Source organism: Pelophylax lessonae, assembly GCF_965119305.1.
Source record: "Pelophylax lessonae genome assembly, chromosome: 10".
NCBI lineage: Eukaryota > Metazoa > Chordata > Amphibia > Anura > Ranidae > Pelophylax > Pelophylax lessonae.
The window spans coordinates 155,050,079-155,074,962 of NC_138777.1; positions in this window are offsets into that span (position 1 = coordinate 155,050,079).

The window sequence follows — 24,884 nt, forward strand, 5'->3', positions numbered from 1 at the left end:
ATGTCCGCTGACACCCACTGCCATCCGCATCCGATCCTGTACGTGACATCCAGACGGATGGAAACCCTATTTTCCATCTGTCCAGGGGATGGGATCGGATGGGATCGGATGAGAGTGGACAGGCGGTCTGATCCGATTCCCCATAGAGAGCAGCGGGGCTCTGACACCTCCCTCTTCGCACATAGTGCGTAGACGCCTTCTCAGCGGGGATCGGCGGAACGCGAACCGTGTGAAAGGAGCCTAAGGCCCCTTTCACACATGCTGTCCGTTTGTCCGTTTTTCATCCATCCGTTGACGGATGAAAAACGGACATCAATGTATCTCTATGTAAAAACGGATGACAACGGATGATCATCAGTTAAGATCCGTTTTCATCCGCTTCCGTCAATGTCCGTTTTTTTGAACGTATGAATGCCCTATTTTTCATCCATCAAAAAAACGGATCTTACGAAAAACGGACGACAACGGATGAAAAACGGATGACAACGGATGAAAAACGGACGACAACGGATGAAAAACAGATAACTGATGAAAAACGGATAACAACTGATGAAAAACGGATAACAACTGACGAAAAACGGATGAAAAACGGATAACAACTGATGAAAAACGGATGACAACTGATGAAAAACAGATGTAAAACGGATGAAAAATGGATGGAAAACTGATACATTTTGACGTGACTGAACTGATGAACTAAATGGACCGTATGTGTGAAAGGGGCCTAACATTTTGCCTGAGTCTACCCTAAAGAACTAGATCATTAACAACAGCTGTTGAGATAATGAACACTTTGGTCAGGAGGACTAGGGTCAGAAATCACCAGAGACAAACCACCATTATAGGCAAGAAATGTACTGCAAAGACCTGCCCATCTATTTTGGAAAGAACATGTATCCAGAGTTAAGAAAATTCTCACATCTACATTAGTAAAGCAAGATGGAATAACTGTCAAAATAACGTAATAAATTTGGTGACTCCACCCTGCAGAGGCATTTCATAGTCATAGAAAGGGTGGCTAGACTGGTAGGCATGACCGGACATCTGCTTTGATTAGGGTTTTTGCAGTCATGTCTCAAAAAGAATAAATGACTGCTCTGTGCAGTGATCAAAACTGCTGAGTGTAAGTACCTGGCTCAGTCATGCCTGCTGCAGATTTAAACAGGGACATAAATGTTTATTAACCATAAGTAAAAAAACTGCAAATTTATATCATTAATTGTACAGTAACTGTCCTGCCTCCCCTTAATTTGTCAAGTGCTCTGCAGACGTTTGGCGCTATCTAATGCCCGAATATTTTTATTATAAAAATAAAAGTAGCGCACAGCAGAGGAAGTGTCAGACTCGGCATTATTCCTTGTCCTAGCCTCTGCTGTATGTGAGCTCTTGGAGTCAGCACTGCCAAAAAAAAAAAAAAAAAAAGTTTAGGACACGCGCATGCGTGTACCCCTTCCGGCTCCCGCTGTGATTGTACACAGTGGGAGCCTGTCAGCAAGTCCCGGCCAATGATTCATGGCAGGTACCTGCTGATCGGCTGTGTGCAATCACAGCCCAGAGCTCTTGTGTTGGTAAACCACACAGAGATCTGTAGGAAGAGAATGATCTGCCAGTTTCTCATCCCTACTTTACAGGGATGGGAAACTGAAAAGCAGTACACTTTACACACTGCACGTAATTAGGAACACCTTTAAAGTGGATGCAAACAGAATTCATGAAATTTGACCTAAGCACATATATATCTGTAGTGTTTTCTTATCTAAATCCAAGGCGGGTATGGGGAAAAAATCACAAGAGCAGCCTAAAAACAACATCGAATGAGGATATAGTATGCACCCGGACAAAATTACAAGGTTTGTATACCAATGCTAGAAGCCTGGCCAACAAGATGGGAGAGCTGGAGCTGCTGATGTATGAGGAAGACTTAGACTTTGTGGGGATTACAGAGACTTGGCTCGATAGCTCTCACGATTGTCGGGCGACCACTCAGGGGTATTCCCTTTACCGCAGAGATAGAGAAGGTAAAAAAGGGGTAGGGGAATGTATGTATATTAAGAACAGTGTACAGGTAAATATGAGGGATGATATTAATAATGGAGCTATGGGCGAGGTAGAATCCCTATGGGTAGAACTTCAAAGGGAAGGCACTATGGGGAAAGTAATATTGGGTTTATGCTATAGGCCCACCAACCAGAGGGAGGAGGGGGAGGGCGGACCTACTTTCACAGATTGGATTGGCAGCAAGGATGGGAAATGTCATTATAATGGGGGACTTTAATTATCCAGATATAGACTGGGCAGAAGGAACCGTGCATTCATCCAAGGCTCGGCACGCCCTAAATGTTTTGCAGGACAATTTTATGGGTCAGATGCTGAACGCTCCGAAAAGAAACAATGCGGTACTTGACCTACTGATTACCAACAATACAGATCTGCTCACGGGTAGAAATACAGGGCAACTTAGGAAACAGTGAAATAGGTCAATTAATGTCAGTATTAATCATAGTAATAGGAAACACAAGGGTAATATAAGGATACTGAATTTCAAAAGAGCCAACTTCCCAAAACTGCGCTCTTTGCTAGAAAATATCAAATTGGATAGAACCCTGGGAACAAAGAACACTGGGAGTGCTTCAAGAGCATACTGAACAAAGGGATTGGCCAGTGCAACCCAAAGGGAAATACATTTAAAAGAGCAAAACTAAACCCAGGGTGGCTAAACTCCAACATAAAAATGCATATTAATACTAAAGAAAGGGCCTTCAAAAAAATACAAGGCTGAGGGGTCATTGGCAGCATTCAAGCATTACAAAGAATGTAATAAGAAATGTTTAGGCAAAACCAAGGCGGCTAAAATAGAACACTAGAGACATATAGCGGAAGAGAGTAAAAAAAACCCCATAAAAAGTATATAAATAGTAAGAAAGCGAGGCCAGAACACATTGGCCCCTTAAAAGATGATGAAGGGAATCTGGCCACAGAGGAGGAAAGAAGGCTAAAGTGTTAAATCATTTCTTCTCTTCAGTCTTCACAAAAGAACTGGGGGGGGCTACACTAACCCAGCATGTAATGCAAAACTAAATAATACACCTCAAGAAGTACCCCCATGGTTAACAGAAGATAGACTTAGAACTAAACTAGAGAAACGTAACCTAAATAAATCACCGGGACCGGATGGCTTGCACCCAACGGTTCTTAAAGAGCTCAGCCAGGTGATTGCCAGACGACCATTATTCTGCACATTTATATAGGAGAGCAGAGGGGGGAGGGGGCAGGGAATCTGCATAGGCCACGACCGTTGTGAGCGCAACGACGGAAGCTCCTTCTTATTCAGCATATCCGTGCAGGCTGCTGGGTGGGTAAGTTGTAGCTGCAGCAGCCCCACGCTTTCATGCCTTATTTGGAGAGGATTTGTTTAAAAGAGATCTCTGTACTTGAGACACTTATGCAAATTGGATGTGGGTTTTCCTGCATCCAATTCGTGTGACAGAAGAGTGTGACCGACTCTCAAAGGAGCCAGTTCAGGGCATCTTTCAGGGTGGCCGCGGAGCGCACAGCAGAAAGGTCCTATGCGTTTTTGGCTCTGTTTCAGGTTCAAATTCAGGCAAAAATTCAGACGGGATTCACACCTGAAACGGTGAACAGGGATGCACTAGATCCCCTGCTGTGACCAGTGCCGCACATAGTGTGAACCCAGCCTGAATAAGGGAAGGGGGGAGCAACCCAGCCTGAATAAAGGGAGGGGGAGCACTGTACTGGGGGAGAACTTGGAAGTACACAGCGCACTCCTCAACGCTGCACTCGGTATGTAGCGCAAACCTCAACCCTGCATTCGGTTACCTAGCGCAAACCTCAACCCTGCACTCGGTACCTAGCGCAAACCTCAACCCTGCACTCGGTACCTAGCGCAAACCTCAACCCTGCACTCGGTACCTAGCGCAAACCTCAACCCTGCACTCGGTACCTAGCGCAAACCTCAACCCTGCACTCGGTACCTAGCGCACTCTTCAACCCTGCACTCGGTACCTAGCGCAAACCTCAACGCTGCACTCGGTACCTAGCGCACTCTTCAACCCTGCACTCGGTACCTAGCGCAAACCTCAACCCTGCACTCGGTACCTAGCGCACTCTTCAACCCTGCACTCGGTACCTAGCGCACTCTTCAACCCTGCACTCGGTACCTAGCGCACTCTTCAACCCTGCACTCGGTACCTAGCGCACTCTTCAACCCTGCACTCTGTACCTAGCTCACTCTTCAACCCTGCACTCTGTACCTAGCTCACTCTTCAACCCTGCACGCTGTACCTAGCGTACTCTTTAACCCTGCACTCTGTACCTAGCTCACTCTTCAACCCTGCACTCTGTACCTAGCTCACTCTTCAACCCTGCACTCTGTACCTAGCGCAGCCCTCCACGCTGCACTCTGTACCTAGTGCACTCTTCAACCCTGCACTCTGTACCTAAAGCACCCCTCCACACTGCACCCTGTGTGGTGCACCCTAAACATTGCACTCTTTACGTAGCATTCCCCTCAACCCTACATTCTGTGCATAGCACACTCCTCAAATCTGCACTCTGTAAAAAGCACACCCCTTGCCCTGAAGCCCTTCCCACTGCTAACAGTTTTGGCCACACCCATATTTTGGTACTTGCGCCGCAGCTCACTTCCTCCTGAGTGTCCCTCATTTTGAAGTTTAAAAGTTGGGAGGTATACAACTATGTTGTTATGAAACACAACTCATGTACCAAACTTTTTCTGCAACAGTGCGTACCAACCTGAGACTGCTCGAGGCAATAACAAATTCCCTACCCCACACAGCTGTTAACTAAGCAGCTTATTCTTACCAATTCTATAATGTGGAGTCCATATGTTAAACCCAGGTCATTTATAAAAAGTACCTTAATTTTGTTTTGCAGCACTACAAATTTCTTAAACAACTACTCATATTATTTCACATTTATCTCTACTGGAATAGGATGAGAGTAATTTAAAACAGACACATTTTTTTCTTTTCTAATCGTTTTTATTCATATTTTGACAAAAAAAGAAAAAACGTAAATACCGTACAATACAGAGCAATGAACAATCCTCAGATGCCCTATTTAGACATAATAATGACATATTGGTGAGAAAACATCAACATAGTAGTTCAAAAAATACAGCGTATCTTCTCAGGGGACAAGGATGCATTATTGGTTGTCAAATGTACTATAGTAGGCCCAGTAGGGATGCGATTTATGGAACATGAATATGGAGTAACAAGAGTAATCTATTCATTAAGATTGGATATCTATATAACTATTGTTTAAGGCTATATATGGGGCTCATAAGCCCCAGACTCTGAGATCAAGACTGTCTCTAACCGCCCCCATCGGCTGTAGACCACCCCATGTGGGAGGCCCACGACCAGGGAGCCTGGCTCTCAGCAAATAAACATTACCAAGCATTATGGTATGCCCATGTGTAGGTAAAGAGGTGCCTATTTACTTTCAACATTTGTACCTCGAGATAGGAAAGGAAGACATTAAGAATTCAGTACCAGACTGGTATGTATCAGAAGAATAGTTAAAAGGAAAAGGTAATGAAAAAAGAAGGTAGGTGGGTGTGTCTGTCGCGGAGTCTTGTGCATCTAATTTCAAACATCATCCGTACTGTCACGTCCGTGTTTTCCTTTGGCAAAGACTTAAGAAAATGATAGATTTGTTGTAAGTGGAAGCTTTCCGTGGAAGGCATCTCCAGGTTACCTGTGTAATAAGATGGGGGGTGTATGCCCCTGCGATCAAGGTAATCACCTATGCAATATAATCCCTTATTTAATCACTAGCCAAATCTTTCAGATTGTGTTCCCGGCAACACAAGGGATTACCGAAAAGGGGAGCTACTGGGGTGTAGCTTAACGTAAGGGCCACCTACTGCAGCTCATATTCCATACATGCAATGAGTGGGAGACAGAGTTTAGCCCTGCATTGTCTCTCTGGGATCCAAAGAACTAAGTCAATTGCTATTGGAGAACATGCTTGGGCTTCTATGGAAACCCAATCTGGGCAGTAATGACAGCTATGAAGTTGGCTTACTTGAGCAAGTTGTGCCGCTCCTAAAGTCAGGTACGCCTAGTCCACCGGAATCTTTAGGAGCGTACATAGTGGCCCAACCTATTCTGGAACATTTGGGGCCCTAAATGTACCAAAAAATGTTGATAGAAACTGTTGCATGGCATGAGTAGGGACCTGGATAGGCAGAGTACGAAACTAATATAGAAAGTTAGGCAACACTATTTTCAATGAAGCGATCCTGTCCATCCAAGATGGACCCACTTCAGACCACATCTGCACATCCTGTCAAACAATTTCGGATAACTGGCTTTGTGTAGAGAGGAGATGCTCGGGGTCAGTCGGATTCCCAAGTAGGAGGGGGATGTCTGCTGCCATTGAAAAGGGAATTGATTTTGGATATTCTGCAGAGTCGAGTTTGGGAGGTTGATATTCAATGCCTCCAATTTGTCGTGAATAACAACGAGACCCACAATATTTCCAGAACGGTTCAATAGAGATATCAGGTTAGGCAACGTGGTGTGAGGAGAGGAGATAAATAATAACAGGTCCTCTGCAAATAGTGCGCGCATTTATGGTTTTGGTTTCCACTCTCTATATCTTGAATGTCTGGGTTGTGACGCATCGCAATTGCAAGGGTTTTGATCGCCACAACGAACCAGATGGGGGATAGAGGGCAACCTTGCCGAGTACCCAAAAGGATTTGCATTGGGTCTGACTTATGGCCTTGCATGACTATTTGGGCAGTAGGAGAACTATATAAGGATTGTAGCGAGGCAAAAAATCTAGGACCAAACTTCCATCTCAACAATACTCAGAAAAGGAAGGACCACAACAGGGAGTCAAAAGCTTTGCGAATGACCAAGGACAGCAGCATCCCCGTCCTATTCGTTTGATTGAAGTATGGATACCAGGTCAATTGCTCTACAAACCTGGTTGGCTGCCTGCCTATGTGAGAGAAAGTGTATATAATCTTTAATAAACGTTGATAGGCGGTTTGTAAGAATTTTGGTGAACAATTTTAGGTCGGTGTTAATTAACGAAATGGGACAATAGCTGGCTACTTCGCTAAGATTTTTGTGTGGTTTAGGAATAAGGGTAATGAATGCTCTATTTGAGTCAACATCCAGTGGATCATCCTGTTGGATGGTTTTGAAAAATTGTGTTAGATAAGGGGTCAGCATAGAAGAACATTTTTTGTAGTAGAGGGTCATGAATCTGTCCAGACCTGGCTCTTTGCCCAAAATAGCTTGTTTGATGGCTGCCAACACCTTTTCCACTGTGATTTCCCTCTCAAGGATGTCTCTATGTTCATCAGTGAGGGCTGGGATGGGAAGTTGGTCGACAAAACTGCTAAACTCTGATTGGGCAGAGTCGCTCTTGTCACCATATAGATACTTGTAGTATGTCCTAAAAGCTTGTAGCTCTAATTTAGGATTTTGGGTATAGGATCCGTCAGATTTCCTGAGTTTGGGATTGTATGGGAGGGGGGGGGGGTGTGGGGGCCAGTATTGTCGCCTGGAGTCTGCCGGGTTTGTCGGCTTGGGAATAATTCCTGGCTTGTGACCAGCGCAATTGCTTTTCCTCCTTAGTAGTAAGGCAAACATTTAGTTCTAATCGGGCGGCTTTGATCTGACTGCGTAAATCTGTTTGAGGGTTGCGTTTGTGTTCTTTGAGGAGGTCTGCAAGGTTGTCACCTTTTTGTTTTAACAAAGTGTTAGAATGTTTTTTTGTATCTAGCGGCTAATTGAATTAAATGCCCCTGTTTGTGGCCTTGTGAGCAGCCAAAGTGCATAAGGGGGGTGTTTGTGCTGGATCGTTCAGAGAGAAAAACTCCTTTAGAGCCATCACGATAACAAGGCAGATAGTCGGAATTGCTGAGTCGAGATTAATTTTGCCGCCAGGTACAGGAGGATACCGAACTTTGCAAGGAAGAGAAGAGGGCTACCACCGGGGAGTGATCTGACCAGGGGGTCTCTAGGATCTTTGAAGAGGTGCATAGGGATAAAGACCTAGTGGTTGTGAAGATGTGGTCTATCCGAGAACAAGTCAAATGGACATGGGAGTAGTAAGTAAAATCCCATTTTGTAGTATTGAATTCCCTCCAAAATGTCCACTAAGTAATTATCGTGCAACAGTTTCGCAAATTTAGTGCCCAGTCGTGCGGGCTTCAAAACTTGGGATCAGGGAGGACTTGTTTTGTCTAGTGAGGAGTCTAAAGTAATATTAGAGTCTCCCCCCATTATGAACATTCACTCAAAGAGAGGGGATAGTTGTTGGAGTAAATAAAAAAAAAAAAAAAAAGGGAAGCTGGTCCCTATTCGGAACGTAGTAAGTAATGTCACCAAACTGCCCTCCGGATCTCCCTTAACCAGAAGGTTGCAGCCTTCCTGGTCATTGATTATCTGTGAAGGAGAGAAAGCTAGGCTCTTTTGCTCACAGATAGCCACTCCCCTTTTCTTGTCAGGTGCAATTGCTTAGACAAAGTTAGGTAGTGCCTATGGAGGAACGTAGGCTTGTAGGAAGATGGAAAATGGGTTTCTTGTAGAAATGATATCTCACCCCTGGCGAGTATAAGTAATTAGGCTTTATGTCCTTTTACAGGTGGGTTAAGGCCCTGTACATTGTGTGATATGAGCTTGATAGGTTTTTGTGTGTATACTAGCCATAGTGTGCCCTGAGATGAGAATCGCTTACCTTGCCTTTCAAAACCATATTGTCAGTGCGAACCCATGGAGGTTGAACATTAATGACTCCCAGACGGAGCACCCAAAGAAAAGAAGGAAGGAAAGAAAGATAGAGAATGGTATATGCCCACAGAGGGGTAAGGACCTGAGATATGGACAAAAAAATGTAGAATTTTAGTGCAATTCAATGAGAACAATAGCAAAACACATTCCGTAGAAAACAATTAGAGTATCAAAAACATATGTTTTCCAGATATGCAACAGTCAGCTGCAGGGCACAAAATATGGCCCAAGACTTCCAAAACCACCACCACTCCTGGTCAATAAATAGCGGGGGGGGGGTCCAGAATATTTGTGAGGTGCATGGCTCACCGACCCAATCCAAGCCGAACATTAACCATAATATCAACAATGAAAGAATGTTAAATCCCTAGTATATGTACTACACCTAAAACATTAGAAATGTAGAGCTTGTGTGAGCAAGGGTGGTAGACTGATGACCTCTAGTGGAGGAAAGAAAAAACACCACTTATTCAACATTAGGCACATTCTACCTTGATTCACTACTTAGAGCAAAAGGTATGTGAAAATGTAATACTGAAAAGAAACATAAAAAACAAGCGTTTAGCAACTGTGTATAAGGGACCCAGGACATGAAGAGGGAAGCGCAGAGAGATTTCTCTGGAGAGGGATTCAAAGATGGTTACTCCACAACATTTCATGGCAGTCTGGACTGGCGGAGTGTGCGACTTGTAGCAATCTCCTAGAAATACCAGAATTGGTGAAACTGGGCAGCCTTGGTAGTTCCTGCCACGTCCACAAGTAGAAGTATGAGAACCTGGTGATGTGGGAGGTGAGGTGGAGATGAGACCCAGGCGTTTAAGTAAAGCTTCTCCACCTGGAAAGTTGGAGAACGAGGATTTACCTTTGTAGGGAAACATGAGGCGAAATGGAAATGACCATCGATACTGAATACCCTTTTGTTGTAAGGGTTGAGGCAGTGGTTTAAAGGACCAACGTTTTTGCACAGTTGCAGGTGAAATGTCAGCAAATATTTGCACCTCATGGCCTAATAGTTGTATCAAGGGTAGCTCTCTGGCCTTTTGCAGAACCCTTTCCTTCACATTAATGAGGCTTGACGATAACATCCCTTGGAGGCCCATCAAGACGCAGGGCTGTAAGGGCTCTGTGAGCGCGGTCCAGATCCAATTTGCTGGTAGTGATATCTGGAAGTAGTGAGGTCAGTAAAGTAGTGGTCGCCTCTTGGACATCTGTTATGGATTCTGGCAGCCCTCTGATGTGAAAATTGTATCTGGGGGACCTATTCTCCAAATCATCAGTTTTATACAGTGCCTCTTCCAGGCCTTCTTCCAGATCGCAGATGCGATCCATATTCTGATTTGTTCTGCCCACCGTGGCATCAAGCTTTTTCTCAATAGCATTTCTCCTAGCACCCAGTTCCTGAAATTCCTGTTTCAGATCTCCTGTGATTCTCTTGCTAGCCTTTTCTAGGCCCTGTTCTAATAGTGCAGAGAATCTTCCAAGGATTATAGGGTCCCCTGAGTAGCTGGTGGACTATGGGTTGGGGGCTGAGGAGTTCCTAAGAGGGCTGTAAGCTGTTCTGACTGGTGAGGATATTCCCCATGGCCCGGTCTAATGAGGAGCTGCATGAAAACGGGGACTCACCACCTGAAAGTTCACCATCCTGTGGAGTAGAAAGGATTGCTGGAGTGGCGGAGCAGTCCTCTGCCAGTGGAATGTCCTGATGTCTGGAGGGCTTCAGGATAGCCAGCCTGATGTAAGGCCTCAAGTGTTGGCGGCGCCATGTTGGTGGATCCCGACGGCTTCTTCACAATGTCCAGTGGGTCTCCCAGGGCGTTTTGTTGGCTTCCCTTTAGCCATATGAACATGGCTGGGTAGGTGATAGAGGGCTCTGGGTGAAATTAGAGTGTCCTCTGTTTAACAGGATGCAGCCGGATTGAGTCGGGCGCGATGAAGCCAGCTCAGGATGCATCCTCCATGCTCAGCTGCGGGCACGCGCCTCCATACACATTTTTTTTCTTATTTGACTTTTTATTAAATATTATTCTCATTAGCTTTTTTTTTTTATATCTAGTTACCTGGGAATCTCTTGCCCTAGACTCTCCTGAGCTAAAGGTAGCAGAAGAGGAGGGAAGGATTAGAACTATTAGATTGCCCTAATTGGACACTATTAGTTCACCCTCAACTGCTCCTTTCACAACATAGCTATTTTAAGTGATGTATGTGTTGCTATAAAGAAAAAAGGAAATTTTCTGTATATAGAGGTTTTCTTTTCATCTACTTATTTTTCTGTTAGTTGAACCTGCATCTTTTTTTCAACCTATGAAAATAAAAGGTTTTGTATAACCTGAATTTGCTGCCAATATGGCAACAAGTAGACAGAAAAAAAAAAGTGAAACAATTGAAAGATTTGGAACATGAAAAGTGCTTCCCTGGACAGGTTATATTGTACCTAGCATTCAGAAACTGATGCTACGGTGCATCAGTCCCCATCTCCATCACTCATTATTAGAACAATTCCCAATTTGAAAAAATTATAACAATCCTCCTTTTTAGCAATTGTTCCAAACTGAAAGGCTAGGTTCACCTTTTTTTTTTTTTTTCTAAATTCTAGCTCTCCTATGTACCAATATAGCATTAATGTACTTCTTTTGCAAAAATAATAAGGCTTTCCATTTATTCTACACACGCTTACCTCACTGTCCTAATGGCTGTTTGAAAACACTTCTCCATTACTTCTGCCTTACTTCCTGGACAGACAATAGGTCATGGCACAGGAAGGAATTGACCAACAGGCCTCGTTAGCACACATTATCTACCCTCCTACCTACCACCCACTTCCAGCTACACGCTTTTTAACCACCTCCCATCCGCGCTACAGCCTATATACGGCTGCAGCGCGGACTCACATTTTCGGGAGGCCGTTTTTAAACAGCCTCCCAAAAACAGTCTCCCCACGCGCTCCCGCGAGCGCGCATCGGGGAAAATCTGTGTCGGCCGTGTCCCTTGGACACAGCCGATCAGATCGTGGTGAATGGCCAATCACAGCGGCCATTCACCACGTGATCGGATCGTCCAATGAGAGATGATCTCATATGTAAACATATGAGATCACCTCTCATCGCCAGCGCTCCTTCCTCACACGGAGACTGCAGTGTGAGGAAGGAGCAGAGCTGCTCAGCCGCCGGGGACACACAGGAATGTAATCAGGGCACCGATCACCAGTGCCCCGATTACAGAAGGTAAAAAAACATACACTCCATGCCCACAGTGCCCGCCATCAGTGCCCCCCATCAGTGCCCACAATCAGTGCCCCCCATCAGTGCCCACAATCAGTGCCCATAGTGCTGCCAGTCAGTGCCCATCAGTGCCTGCTCAGCACTATGGGCACTGATTGTGGGCACTGATGGAGCTGCCCATCAGTGCTCATCAGTGCCACCCGTCAGTGCCCATCAGTGCCGCCTCTCAGTGCCGATCAGTGCCGCCCGTCAGTGCCACCTCTCAGTGCCCGTCAGTGCCGCCTCTCAGTGCCCATCAGTGCCACCTCACAGTGCCACCTATCAGTGCTCATCAGTGCCGCCTATCAGTGCCGCCTATCAGTGCTCATCAGTGCGGCATATTAGGACCTCCTCATCAGTGCCCATAAGTGCCACCTCATCAGTGCCCATAAGTGCCACCTCATCAGTGCCCATCAGTGCAGCCTATCAGTGCCCATCAGCGCCGCCTCATCAGCGCACATCATTGAAGAAAAATTTTTTTATTTTCAAAATTTACTCGCAGAAAATAAGAAAACTTTTTTTTTTTTTTTTTCAAAATTTTCTGTCTTTTTTCTTTTTTTTTGTAAAAAATAAAAAACCCAGAGATGATTAAATACCACCAAAAGAAAGCTCTATTTGTATGAAAAAAATTATAAAAATTCATATGGGTACAGTGTAGCATGACCGCGCAATTGTCATTCAAAGCGTGAGAGCGCTGAAAGCTGAAAATTGGCCTGGATGGGAAGGGGGTTTAAGTGCACAGTAGGCAAGTGGTTAAATGAAATGTAATCAATCAGGAATCACTTAAAAGGTTTGCCCTACAAGCAACAATCACCAGAAAGAAGTTCCAGAAATTTTTTTTTTTTTTTTTTTAGAGTGGAGCTTGGTGCATGATTTTTGGTGCAGCGATATTCTGAAATGCAAGGCAAAGCATGCATTCTCAATGCAGCTTGCCATGTGCTTGAAAGCACACAGATGTGAATAGAGCCTCATTGTTCTTGTGTAAACAAACCAATTTCACTTTTAGGCCCAACTCACACCAAGCATAGTGGGAGTGCACTTTTTTCAGCTCATTTTTCCTGTGATACACATAGGGCAGCCAGTTGATTTCAATGGGGTGCGCCGCATGTGGCTTATGGGACATTTTGGCGTGTTGTGGGTTGTGCATTTTTTACAGCCCAATTTGCAGTGTTTGCCACTCTTTTTCACATGGAAAAATGTGTTTGCTTCTGCGTTTGATGTGCCATTGGCAATTAATGGTACTGAAAGTGCAAATAAATGGATTTTTGTAAAATCTTACCGTAAAATCCTTTTCTCTTAAGCTCATTGACAGACGTAGTCCTCGTTGATTAATAACTCGGGTTATACTGCCCTCTACAGGAGTAGGACTAGACAGGAAAGAAAACGTTCTGGCCTCACCCTAGGGGCAGTCCCAGAGGGTATATCCTCTCACTTCCTGCTACAGCAAATCAGTTATGTCACAAAGCAGTGTTTAGAGAATTTAACCCAACCCAACTCAAAAACAGAGGGGTGGGTACTACGTCTGTCAATGAGCTTAAGAGAAAAGGATTTTACAGTAAGATTTTACAAAAATCAATTTTTCTCTGTCGCTCATTGACAGACGTAGTCCTCGTTGATTAATAACAACTCGGGATGTCCCAAAGCAGTACCACAAATGAGGGGTGGGCTAACAGAAATCAAAATCCAGAAGGCCCAACCGGAGCCAACCAGAAGCATCAAGGACTCATCGAGCAAAAAGATGAGACCTAAGTGAAAAACCCAACAAACCCTTGAGATAGACCAACAGTCTCCTCAGATTGCGGCCTGCAGAACCTTGCGGCCAAAAGAGGCATCTGACGATGCCATCCCATCAACTTTATAAAATGATGTAAAGGTATTAACCGACGATCAAGTCATCGCCTTGAAAACCTGGATCGCTGACGCCTGATGGCGGAAGACCCAGGAAACACTAGGCGCCCGAGTAGGGTGCGCCTTAACAGGGAACGGAGGATTCCGACCCTTAATAGAATAAGCCTGTACCACCGTCTGACTGGTCCATCTAGATATGATCGCGGCAGACACAGGCAACCCCCTTCTAGGGCTATCCATGATCACAAAAAGTGAGTTCGTCTTACGAAACAAGTTCGTAGTAGTCAAGTGTACCCTGATTGTCTGAACCCCATCCAAGGAGTGTAATCCCAAGGATGGCTAGTCTTAGGACACGGGGAAGGTAACACAATATTCTTATTCAGATGAAAACTCTGAAAACCACTTTAGGAAGGAAGGATGGATTCGGAAGAAGAACAACCTTATCCCTCTGAACCACCAGATATGGGGAACGACAAGATAATGCGGCCAGTTCTGACACCCTGCGTGCAGAAGTAATGGCCACCAAGAAGGCCACCTTCTGGGATAATGTAAGCAAGGGAATCTCCCTAATATCTTCAAAGAGAAGTTTCTGAAGAACCGACCACACTAAATTAAGATCCCAGGCGGTAAGGGTGCACGCACTGGCGGAGCCAGATGTTGCACCCCCTGGATGAAATTCCGCACCAAGGAATGATTAGCCAAAAAGTTTCTGAAAGAAGATTGCTAACGCTGAAACCTGACCCTTGATGAGCTCAAGGACAGTTTCTGCTCAACCCCTTGTTGCAGACAGACCAAGATTCGGGTCACCGAATAGGTATGTGGGGGAAATCCAAGAGATTCACACCACGCAATATAAGACTTCCATGTGCTGGAAGTCGCTTTCCTTGCTTAAACTAGAGGTAGGAATAACTGAAGCGGACACTCCCTTGTCCTTCAGTACCTGGGTCTCAAATGGCCAGGCCATTAAGCCAGCGATAGTAAAACAAGATGGAGGATCGGTCCCTGAGACCGCAAATCCTCCCTGAGAGGAAGTCTCCAAGGAGCGTCCGCGACTAGCCTCACCAAGTCAGCGTACCAGGCTCGGCGAAGTCAGTCTGGAATTTCCAGAATAACTGGAATTCCCTCCACCTCTATCCTGCGAAGAAGTTCCCGCAGTAACTTGAGAGGATGGAAGGCATGCCGTAGCTGATACTGCCCCCACGGGGCGATCAGCGTCTCTGCTGCGTCCGCTAGAGGATCACGGGTGCGAGCTACAAACCTCCGCACCTTCCTGTTGAGCCAAGGTGCCAACAGATCCACATCCGGGGTGCCCCAATGAAGGGACAGCTAGTGAAAAACCTCTGGATGAAGAGGCCATACCCCTTGATCCAGAATCTGATGGCTGAAATAATCTGCCTGCCGATTTCCCACCCCCGGAGTGAACACTGCGGGGAGATCCGGAACAAACCGTTCCGTCCCAATGAAAGATGCTAGTCGTTTCGATGGCCACCAGGACACTCTAAGTGCCCCTTTCTTGACATAAGTCACGACCGTGGCATAGTGCGATTGGATCCGAATCGGGCTGCTCTAGAGCTGCTCGGTCCAGTAAATCAGACAAAATCTGATCGCTCTCAGTTCCGATACCCTATTGGTAACCTGGATGCTATCGGAAGGAATGACTTCCCCTGGTTGTGCATCGGAGACTCCCTGGTCCGCTCGCTCAACCGGATCCGATTGTCCAGGAAATCGGAATTCTGATTCCATTAGAAAAAAATCTCCTTCAGGAGAATTCGGGTATGAGACTGGGTATACGGTACTGCCTCTAAGAAGGCCACCATCAGTCCCAGCCAATTGACGGACAGCAACATCTGAATCGTTGACTGAACCTTCTGGAGTTTCTCCGCAAGGAGAAACTTTCTTGCCCAGGATGTATCCAACATTAGGCCCAGCTAGTTCAGTCTCCTGGTGGGAACCAGGGATGATCTTTGGGAAAGCGAAGAAAACGCTGATGTCCTGCGATGATGGGGATATAAGGATAGGCATCCTAAATGTCTATGGACGCCAGGAAATCCCCCTGATGCAGGGAGGCCACCACTGTTCGGATGGACTCCATCTTTCCCCAAGTCCAGAAATTGGACGCACCTTGCCCTCTTTCCTGGACATAGTGAACAGGTTCGAATAGAACCCCTGAAACCGTTCAATGTTAGAAGGGAAGAATCGCACCGGTGGAAGTGATCGAAACTCGATCCTGTATCCTGACCGTATGACCTTCCTTTAAAGAGGGATTCCTCAAACAGATAGCGCCTAGCCATGCATTTCGAAATAACAGGGGTTCGTTTCAAAACGACCCCATTTGGGTAAAGGAAAATCCTTCGCCCTTTTGGTAGGCTAACAAGTACCAAAAAGGAATCTCAATCTCAGCTACCTCTGCCGGTGTAACCTCAAGACTAAAGGTTTCCCGGACGGACACAACTAGTGCATCCACCACTCTTGTGCTATGGCGGAGGCAGAAACGTTCTCCTCACTGCTGAGGAGACATTACCTGAGACAACAGCCCCATAAGAGGGACCTGCAGCTGCGTTGACCAGCTCCGAAGTATCAGATAAAAAATAGGGGTAGGCGGGGGTCACTTCTTGACCCCCGTCCCTGACAGGCCACCTCCACCCGGGATACCAAAGACTCCAAAACTGCCGAAAATGCATTAAAAACAAGTGGGGTACTGGAGGGTCCTGCGGCCACCTTGAAGGGATCAGGTGGGGATACCTATGCGGCAGAGTCAATGATTATACAAGACATTTGCCAGCGACAAAAAAAAATGACAAAGTAAAAAACTTTTTTTTTTTGTAATCCCCCAGCGCAACAGCGCCCCTCAGTGTTACCTGCCTTTTTGGACCCCAGAGAGAGAGAGAGAGAGAGAGAGACCCCAAGGCTCATCCCTGATGCACAGACGTTTTCTATCAGCTTGCTCAGTGCTGTCCTGTTACAGACAGGAAGTCTTTGGCCCTTTTTCCTGGGTAAAGAAGGCGGCTCCGCCCCTTAACACGCCTTCCGGCGCCTCCCCCTGGCTCCACGAGGTGTTTGGTCACCTCAAACATGGCCGCCCCCATGCTGGAGACACGAGGCTACGCCAATATGGCGGTCTCGTGCGATCTGCCAGACAATGGCGGCGGCCTGTACAGGATTCTATGTTCGCCTGCGGGAGTATCTCGGCCCCATAACCTTCACCCTGATGGTGATAAGCCTGGCCGGCGGTACCGGACCCTGGCGGGCCGCATGTGGTCCGTGGGCCGTCGGAAGGCAGCTCTCTGCCCTTGCTGGAGGAATGGCGATCTGGACTACAGTGATTCAGGCATAGGCATCGCCCTGTGAACACCTCTGACAGGTAAGATACCTCTTGCTTCATTAGAAATGCCCATTCTAGTACTGCCACTGACTCCAGTCACCTTTACAGTTTTAAAATGACATTAGTCAGCTCCCAAACCAAGCCTCCTGGTTTCTGTTCACAAAAATCACACTCAAATTGGGGGATCTGTGACCTGTTATAGGATAGAGGGGAAACCCATCCTACCATTCCAGAGAGGGGCCCGCGTTCACCACAAACCCGTCAGGGGGAAAGGGGGAACATACTACTCACCATACCGGAACCAGGCGGGCGCCACTCCTGACAGAACCCCTCTCCACTGGGGTGGGGGGGCTGTCGACCAGTACGGACGCCGTGACTCTTGGTCATTGGCGTTCAAGCGAGACGTTTAACTCGCAGGGTCAGTCCCCGTCCAGTGGGACTATGTCGCGGCCGACCCAGCGCGGAGCTATGGCCTGCTCGCGCTCGTAGGCTGAACTGGGGTGACCACTGGATCTCAACATCCAGCCCGTCGCCCAGTTACAGCTTGCTTGCTTGAAGATCTCACAGGAACACTGGAGAAAAAAGCTGTCTAAAAAAAAATCTTTCTAAGAAAAAAAATCCTGCCAGGACCGAAGATCCTAGCAAGGCATCTAGGTCCTTACTCCTAACTAGACAGAAAAAAACTGATTTACTGTAGCAGGAAGTGAGAGGATATACCCTCTGGGACTGCCCCTAGGGTGTGGCCAGAACGTTTTCTTTCCTGTCTAGTCCTACTCCTGTAGAGGGCAGTATAACCCGAGTTGTTATTAATCAACGAGGACTACGTCTGTCAATGAGCGACAGAGAAAGTTAATTTTAGGTGTATAAAGCTGGCCATATACAATATAATATGATTGTACAATCTCCTTTAGATTTACCAAAACTATTTAATAGGAGGACACACCATCTATCTAATCACTTTGTATCCAATCAGGAAGGCCCTTGAATGACAAAGTTGATGGTAGATCTAAAGGAGATTGTACAATCAGATTTTATAGTGTATGGTGAGCTTTACAGAACCCAGGACAAACTTCTCTTGTTTTCAATATTACAGCTCCATCCATAGACTGTTATCTGATCTCTCATCTCCTGCAAACTCCAAAATGCCAAATGAACAATTTATGCAAGATGAAAATGAAGGTAGAAAAAAAATTGATGCCTGCGTATTTAGTGAGAAGATTGCAGACATGCAGCTAGAAGTGGATGGTAGGTAGGAGGGTAGATGATGCAAAGTGTATGCTAATGAGGTCAGTTGGTCAACTCCTTCCTGTGTCATGACCCATTGTCTGTCCAGGAAGTAATGGAAAAGTGTTTTCAAACAGCCATGAAGACAGTGAGGTAAGCGTGTGTAGAATAAATGGAAAGCTTTAATATTTCTGCGAACGAAGTACATTAATATTATATTGGTTATAGGGGACCTGGAAATTAGGGAGAAAAAAAAAGAAAGTGAACAAAGGCGAACCTAGCTTTTACATAATGGATGTAGGGATCCTTATGTCATTATGACACCGAAGTGGTGCATTATCGGACAGAAACGCAGGGATGCCAATATTTTTGGCCATGACTGTAGGACTCTATAAGCAGCTTCTTTTATTTAGAATAGCTTCCAGTGTCCAATTAAGGCATGGACTGAGGGGCATTTTTTTAACTGCTTTAACCTACAAGGTTTCATAGTTAGTTAGTTTGTGAGGTTGAAAAAAAGACGCCAGTCCATCCAGTTCAACCTATGATGTGTGTGTGTGTGTGTGTGAGACTTTCACCCAAGTCTTGAGATCTTTAACAGTTTGCTTGGTAAGAGACTGTGCATACCTAGTATACACCTGATAAATGAGACATTCCAACACAGACAGGTTTAATTATGGTCAACCTAACTCCAAAGCTATGGTGTAGAATGGAAAGCCAATAGAATATTTTAGTGCTGCAGTTTTAAAAAAAAATAAAAAATGTAAGCAGCAATTTTTTTCATAAGGTTATGCTAGCTGAATCATAGCATGTAACAAATGCTTCTGATACAAACATACCTAGATACTGCCAAAAGCTTAACGACTTTGTTTAAAACATAATGTAAACTGAAGTGATCGTGCAGGAAATATCCAAGACTGCAGCTCCTGTTTATAGGAAAACGACAGAGTCATGGAGCCCTTCTGTGATGATGCACAGATGAGTCTTTATTAACAGCCCTTTCACACGTGCTTTCCGATCAGATCCGCCTGTCAGTTTTTCAGGCGGACCCGATCGGATGCTCCATGCATCCCTATGGGACATCTCCGCTCCATGCATCCCTATGTGGACATCTCCGCTTACACCCGCTGATATCCGATCCAATCCTGTCTGTGAAATCCAGACGGATGGAAACCCTATTTTCCATTTGTCTGGAGAATCGGATCAGATCCATAGAGGAGATCGGGGATCTAAGAGGTCTGTCTCTTCAAAGTAAGCGGAGACAGACCAGTCATCCACCTGCTCAGCGGAGATTGGCAGATCAATCCCCACTGAGCAAAATGGAGTCCTCTGGGCGGAAAGCCCGTGTGAAAGGACCCTTAGGCTGGCCATACACTATACAATTTTCTTATTCAATTTCCTTTAGATTTACCTTAAACTATGTAGTGCAAGGGCCTGCCTGACTGCATACAAATTGAAAGTGTTTAGGTTTGACCCTATATTACATGGTTTTGGTAAATCTAAAGGAAAGTTGAACAAGAAAATTGTATAGTGTATGGCCAGCCTTAGGATAACATGCTGGTTTTAAAAAAAATTAAGAGTAGACTTATTAAGAGTTATTCTGCATCAAATAGTCTTTAAAAAGGTAGCAGTATTTGTAACTAAGGTGCAGAAAAAGCCAACTCCCACTGCATAAAAAGAAAACTTTAATACATTTTTTCATCTCCTAAAACAAAAATTATGTACCTATTTTTTACCAGGTCTGTACATTTATTTCACCTTTAAAACATTTACAGGCAAACAAGAGAAACAAACTCTCAATATGTTAGGAAGCTACAGAGGTATAAAACATAACTGGAGAATATAAAATTGCTAGACTGAATTTTAAAACAGAAAGAAATGTCTACGACTACATTACAATGCTGTGCAGGAACATTTGTGAACAAGCATAAAAGCTAGTGCCTTTGTAGTTTGCATACAAAAATGTTTGTTTTGTCTGCGTCAAACCATAAAAAGATCCTATTTAAAAAAAAAAATAGTGCAGCTGATTCCCGATGGCAAGAAACAACATTTAAGTTGATTAGCTAGCCCCAAGCTATTTTGGTAAAATAAGATATATAAGAAAATAGTGGAAAAAAACCTACATGGAGGAAATTTAATTATCACATGCGTTTACATTAAAAGAAAATGGACATCGTAAAATTAGCACCTATAAACTCGCACACTGTAAGGAAATTGCATTCCTAAAATCTGTTGCCATACTGTATGTTATCTGAAAGAGTCCAATTTTAATGTTTTCGTTTCCAGACCTTTTTCAACAAAGAGGATTCTCAATTTCAGGAAACAAGTATGCTTTATTTTTAAATGAAAAAAAAAAAAAAACCCCAAGAGACAAATTTTCATTTTAGTGTAATTAGTATTAACTAATGTACATTTGTATTAGCTGCAGGCAATATAGATGTCTACTGGGAAAGCAGTATTTTATTGTGCATTACTGTAAGGCTGCAAAAAGACATGTTAAGTGTGTTGGTAACAAATAGTTTTTACCTTTTACCTGGCTGTTCTCATCTCTGACAAGTTTACTTCTCGGAGGTATTTACCATTTGAATCATTCAAACAGGTCAATTCTGTTTATGGAATTGTTGCTATGCAATGCTGACCCAGAGACCTCGAAGAGCCCATGGGCAGTTATTAACAGAAAACCTTTGTTTTAATTTTTATAAGGTCTGCAGGTTCAAGTAAACCGGTTAGGTAACAAAACAGAAAGTTGCTGAAAACCATATAATTGCTTAGCAGATTCTTACCAGTTTTTTTTTTCCCAAGGAAGCTCAAATCAAATTAATTGCATGCAGAGATTCACACAAGCTTCATGTGCAAAGACCAGGTAAGAATGTGCTTGTGCAGGAATTTCCTAGGCAGTGAGTAGTCATTACTGATTGTCAAAAGCATTTATCATATGCAGAGAGTTATATCAAAAAGGTGTATGAATAAGACTGTCAGAACCTATAGCTCAAACTGCATCACACACTAGCAGTGCTAAAGTCCACAATAATATGAACTCATATCATATATGTAAGGGAAAAGTTCATGCATAAAGTCCCGAATATATCCAGTCTCAAGAGGGTTAATCCTTGCAGAAAACCGGAAAGACCTCCACCACACCGCTGTGTGCACCCATAAGTATGGACACTCACCAGATATAATCTGTATATGCGCCAAACAGAGCAGTCAGTGAGATCACCTAATCTCCTCCAGACACCGGATACAGGTCGGCACTTCAATCAGATAACCTTACGATAGCAGACCGTTACTCTCCTCACTAACATGGAGGTATGATCAACGTGTTCTTTCTGATGCTTGAAGAAGTAATCTCAGAGGATTCTTGGACCAGAGGCTTGCAGCAAGCGATCAGCCACACTACAGACACATTCAGCCCTTGGCATTGAAGATCTGACAAGTGGATGAGTGAAAAGTTTAAAGGAGAGTTATTTTGAAATCTTCCAGGAGCAGGTGATCATTGTTCTCTTTTATATGGAGAAAAAGGAAACAACAAGGTTTTCAAAGTGGTTCTACAGCCTAAACATTTTTTTTACTTACAGGGCTCGACAAATCCCAGGCGCCAGGTCATCACAGCAACCAGAACCCGTGTCCTGGCGCCTGGGCCCCTGCCAGCCCACCCACCACTGGCTTCCCACATGTGTGACTTAGAGCTGAAATCTCCAACTAGTGTCACACTCTCCTCCCACCAGCATGAGCGCCATTGTCCGAGATGACAATGGGAGCCAGGCACCGCCAGTCAATCACAGAAGTTTGCACTGTTCTCTGCTCTATTTTCAAGTTGGTGCTCAGCTAATTGTCCTACGCCGCTTTGTTGCTTCTCTGGAGACAGTATGGGGTGTGAGCAGAGATGGAGACGTGTACGGGAAATGTTCAGGTAGCAGATAAGGGACGAATAAAGGAAAATTCCACATAGAAGAAGTCTTTGTGTAGCTGTGCTGGGGGACTACAAGTCTCAGTGTGTCTTCCCTTTAGAGGAGACTTTCTGGTTCTTGTAATGTAGCTCAAGCTGATAGGCTGCAGAGGTCTCTGCTTATTGCTGGACCCTTTCTAGTTCTTCGGCTTGACACCTAGCATTGCTACTGTAAACTTCCCATGTAGTGTTATCTAAGGGCACATTAGCATTGGATGTGATACAGCACAGTGTTTTTTATGCTTACACGTTGCTTGGTAGTGTAATAAAATCAATGTCCGGGCTTGTTTACACCGCAATCTCTGGAATGACTGTGCATTTCTGCATGAGCGTTTGTGCGCATTTGTGGTGGGGGGGGGGGGGTTTCTCTTTATAATTTTTTAATTTTATTTCAGTTTTTTATTTTTCTAAGTTGAAGCTCCAGGCAGCCGACTCAGTTTCAAAATCCAAAAACGGGAAAAAAAACCCTCCAGCTCTGCTGCTTACCTGCAGAAGAGCCAAAGTTTTCCCTTTCCTCCCCACACACTGGCATCCCCGTGCACTCTCTGCTTTCTCCCTTGCAGACCCACTGCCCAAAAAGGCTACACCCCCCCCCCCCCCCCACCCCAATCCATGCAAACTGTGGCCACCAGCCCCAACAAGGCGCTGCAGACCAGCAGGAAGGCAAGTAGGGTCTTGCCCACACCACATGCCGCCCACACACACTAAAAGTTCCAGTCCCAACAACTTCAAGTGTCAAATCCCCACACCCCAGGAGCCCTAAAGGAATGCACATCCCCAAAACCACCCAACTAAACCGCATCCGAATATGAGAGCTGCCCAACTCTCAAAAAAATCAAATATTTTTTAGTTATATAAACTGGCCTCTAGGTTCAAGACAAATTTGTCAAGCCCTGTCTAGTGCATTTCTTGCATTAAGGTAAAGAATGTATAGGTAGCAGTATCCCCCCTCACCCCACTTATACTTACCCGAGCCCTCACTCCATCCAGTGCTGTGCTCATCTGTAGCAGCTCTCTCATTTCTCCCCACTCTCACAAGCTTGGCTGGCCTAGAGCAGCCTGTTTGCTCTTTTAAAAAAAAAAAAAAAAAAAAATGTACAATCGCTGTTATTTTAAAGTTAAAGTGTTTTTAAACTCGTAAAAAGGATTTTAATCCCTTTCTTAGATTTCATTGAGGGACAGTAGACAAGTAATTTTGAGATGTATGGGATATATTGCTGCCTACAGGAGATTGGACCGGGTAAAAAAAGGCAATAGTCAGCCAGGATAACTCCTCCGCCTACCATGCTTCAACTTTGTGCAAACGCAGTAGAAGGATTGATCATACGATAGAGGGGTGGGCACCTGTGTTCCTCAATTAACTTCAGGAAAAGGATTTTACAGTAGGGCAAAAGTCCTGTTTTTAGAATCGACAAGTCTAACATACTAGAATAAACAGAGCTACTTGCAGTTCAAAAGGCTGCCTGAAAGATCCTTTACCCGAAGCCTGCATTAGCCGAGATCTGAAGGTCCACCTTGTAAAACTTGGAGAACATGCAAACAGAAGACCATGTGGCAGCCTTGAAATCTGGATAGCAGATACTGGATGCTGAAAAGCCCAGGGGGTACTTACTGGTTAGTGGATTTCAATTAAACAGGAAGGATGAACCTTGTCCAAAAGCACACAAACTAGAATGATGAACTGTCTAAGCCCACTAGAAATGATGGATTGAGATGTTGGCTATTCCCTATGGGGAGCTTCAGAAACGACAAGCAGAGTAGCCTGAAAGAAGACGTAACTGAGATAAACTTGAACAGCTTGCACTACATCCAAAGAATGGAGGGAAATCATTTAGGAATATATTGGAGCAGGAGAGAGAGATGGAAGAACAACGTCCTTGTTAAGGCAAAAGGAAGAGACCACCTTATAAAGAAAAGAGGCCCGAAGCCTCAAGAAAAATTTGTCCTTTAGTAGGTCAAGAAATGTTTCTCTAAAGCAAGTAACAGAATAAAGCAGTCCCTTCTATTCTTCTGTCTGCTGATGTGGAGTCGGTTAGGAATTTACAGTACTGTGCAAAGGTTTTAGGCAAAGTAAGAATGCTTTGAAAAACTATACAGCATCTCACTAAGAGTCCATTAACACTAGCGCGACTTGTCAGGCTGAAAAGTCGCGGTCCCTCGCGGTCCATTGACTGCTACAGGACCCGTTCTAATAGGAGCGTCACAAGTCGCTCCGACTTAGAAAAAGGGTCCTGTACTACTTCGGGGGCGACCTCGGAGCGACTTGCATAGACATTCATTATATGAAGTCCGTGCAAGTCGCGCCGAAGTCGCGGTGCACGGGACTTCACAAGTCGCCCCCGAAGTAGTACAGAGTTGTGCCGCGGTAGTGTGAATGCAAGCTTAGTGAGTACACCCCTCACATTTTTGTAAATATTTTATTTATGTTTTCATGTGACAACGCTGAAGAAATGACACATTGCTACAATGTCAAGTAGTGAGTATACAGC